At 44.6% G+C, this 3,082-nt stretch overlaps 1 pseudogene; it reads left to right on the top strand.

The window, feature by feature from the left end:
• The first annotated feature begins 747 nt into the window (after positions 1 to 747).
• Positions 748 to 1,368, top strand: LOC121277726 (annotated as a pseudogene).
• Positions 1,369 to 3,082: the final 1,714 nt, after the last annotated feature.

Below are 3,082 nucleotides of genomic sequence, written 5' to 3'. Positions count from 1 at the left end.
AGGTGAACAAGGCAACAGAGAAATCCGGAAATCTTGTCGCAGAGAGGAACAGAACTTCTTCAAGGAGGTAGGCATTTCTTGAAGAGCAGTGGCAGTCAATTAAACACAGAGATAAAAACAAAAAAACTGCGGATGCTGGAAATCCAAAACAAAAACAGAATTACCTGGAAAAACTCAGCAGGTCTGGCAGCATCGGCGGAGAAGAAAAGAGTTGACGTTTCGAGTCCTCATGACCCTTCGACAGAACTTGAGTTCGAGTCCAGGAAAGAGCTGAAATATAAGCTGGTTTAAGGTGTGTGTGTGGGGGGCGGAGAGATAGAGAGACAGAGAGGTGGAGGGGGTTGGTGTGGTTGTAGCGACAAACAAGCAGTGATAGAAGCAGATCATCAAAAGATGTCAACAACAATAGTACAATAGAACACATAGGTGTTAAAGTTAAAGTTGGTGATATTATCTAAACGAATGTGCTAATTAAGAATGGATGGTAGGGCACTCAAGGTATAGCTCTAGTGGGTTTTTTTTGTACCTATGATGGGCAGAACGGAAGTTAAAGTGGAACTAAATGGACAGGCTGCTAAGCTACCACTGTTTGTGGTGAAAGACAACTATCCAGCTTTAGTTGGATGGTCATGGCTTGAGAAGATGTGGTTAAACTGGGCAGAAGTACACAGCATTGCAAAAGAAGACACTGGTCTGACAGCTGTTATAAAAAAACATGCTGTTGTTTTCTAAGGCAATTTGGGAAGCATGAAGGGAATCACCGTAAAATTGAATATTAAAGCTGAATATCAACCAAAATTTCTGAAGGCCAGAACTGTGCCTTATGACATACAACCAAAAGTTGAAGCTGACCTGGAGCGTCTGGTCAAGACAGGAGTCCTGGTACCTGTCTCCCATAGCGAATGGGCAGCACCCATTGTTCTAGTGCTCAAGAAATACGGCTCCATACGCAACTGTGGGGATTTCAAGGTTACTGTTAACCCCGTGTTGTGTGCTGAACAATATCCACTTCCCCGTATTAAGGATCTTTTTGCTGGACAGTAATTCAGCAAAGTAGTTCTATACCAGGCCTACTTACAAATGCACATTGATGAGAAGTCACAAGAATATCTGACCATCACAACACACAAGGGACTGTACCGATTTTGCCATTTGCCTTTTGGAATAACATCAGCCCCGGCCTTGTTTCAGGGGGCCATGGACCAGATCCTGAGTGGTTTGCCTGGAGTTCAGTTCTACCTTGACGACATCTTGGTGACAGGCAAGACTGATGAGGATCATCTCAAGAACTTGGATGCCACCCTACAAAGGCCTATGGGTTCACAAAGACCATCTGCATTGCCAAGCAAGCAGATTTTCAGTATTTGATGTCATAATTGTGAGCACCCAACATCAATGCCCAACACTGCACCCTGCTTGCAGCTCAAGAAGGGATGCCTGTGTGTGGACCCAATATTGAGGTGAGCAGTCGATGATCAGTCAGTAGCATGAATTTCTGTCCAAACAGGTACTGGTGAAATTTCCGAAAACGATTCCCAGAGTTTTTTCAGCCCTCTGTGGAGTATTTGGGGCATATCATTGATGCTGCTGGGCTTCACAAAGCAGCCTCCAAGGTCAAGGCTACTGTGGGATGCTCCAGTTTGTCAGAATATCAGCCAGCTTCACTCGTTCTTAGGGTTGCTGAATTATTGCATGAGATTTATTCCACAGCTGGCAACCCTGCTGAAACCCCTGCATGAGCTTCTATATCAGAACAAAGCCTGCAAAGCCTGGAAATGGACAAAAGCTGTGATGCTGAGTTCAAGAAGGCTAAAGCAACACTGACAGATTCTGAGGTACTGACGCACTTTGATCCCTCCTTACCCCTACATCTTGCATGTGTTGCAACGTCTTGTGGAGTTGAGGCTGTTGTTTCACACATAATGCCCTTAGGTGTGGAGAAGCTGTTAGCATTCGCTTCATGGACTTAAAACAAAGCAGAGAGCCAATACACTCAAATCAAATACCAAGCACTGGAAATCATTTTTGGAATCTGGAAATTTTACCAGTACCTATTTGGATGGAAGTTCACCCTGCTGACTGACCACTCACCTCAATATTGGGTCTACACACAGGCATCCCTTCTTTAGCTGCAAGCAGGATGCAGCGTTGGGCATTGATGTTGGGTGCTCACACATATGACATCAAACATTGAAAATCTACTTTGCATGGCAATGTGAATGGCCTTTTGAGGCTGCACCTCCCAGTCAGCCATGTGGACACTGCTCAGAAAGAGATTGTCTACTTTGCACACGTGGAGAACACACCCATCACTTCAGTCCAAAACAAGAAGGCCACTCGAGTGGACCCAACATTGTCCAAAGTCATGGACATTATGATGCATGGCAACTGTTCCCTGAACTTCCGGATCTCACCTGACCTTCATCCTTACGTTTCCAGAAGGCTGGAGTTATCAGTGACTCAGGAAGTTTGCTTTGGGGTATGCAAATTATTATTCCAGCAACACTGAGGAAACAAATGTTGGACCAACTGCATGTTGGATACTGTGGGATAGTTCACATGAAAGAGATTGCAAGAAGCTACTTTTGGTGGCCTGGCCTGGACCAAGACATTCAAGCCAAGGCAAGATCCTGTCCTTCATGTCAAAGCATGAGAAACATGCCTCAATTAGCACCACTCCATCCATGGGATTGGCTGGAAAACCCTTGGCAGGGCATCCACATTGATTTTGATTTTGCTGGTCCATTTGAAGGAACAATGTTCTTGGTGGTTGTGAATGCTCATTTCAAATGGCCGGAAGTTTCAGTGATGTCATCTACTACAGCTGAGAGTACAATTCAAAGGCTAAGAGAAATACTCAGTCGTTACAGGTTACCAGAACAACTTGTGACCGACAACAGACCTCAGTCTGTCTCGCAGGAGCTTGAGAATTTTTTGAGAAGTAACGGAATTCATCACATCGCTTCAGCACCATACCACCCATCCACCAATGGGTTAGCTGAGAGATTTGTTCAAACTATAAAACACGCTTTAAATTCAGCATGAAGACACTCCTCCATTCAAAAACATCTGGACACATTTC

This window comes from Carcharodon carcharias, chromosome 5, assembly GCF_017639515.1.
Source record: "Carcharodon carcharias isolate sCarCar2 chromosome 5, sCarCar2.pri, whole genome shotgun sequence".
Classification (NCBI taxonomy): domain Eukaryota; kingdom Metazoa; phylum Chordata; class Chondrichthyes; order Lamniformes; family Lamnidae; genus Carcharodon; species Carcharodon carcharias.
Note: the sequence above shows the minus strand (reverse complement) of the source record. Positions and strands in the feature narration are given on the sequence as shown.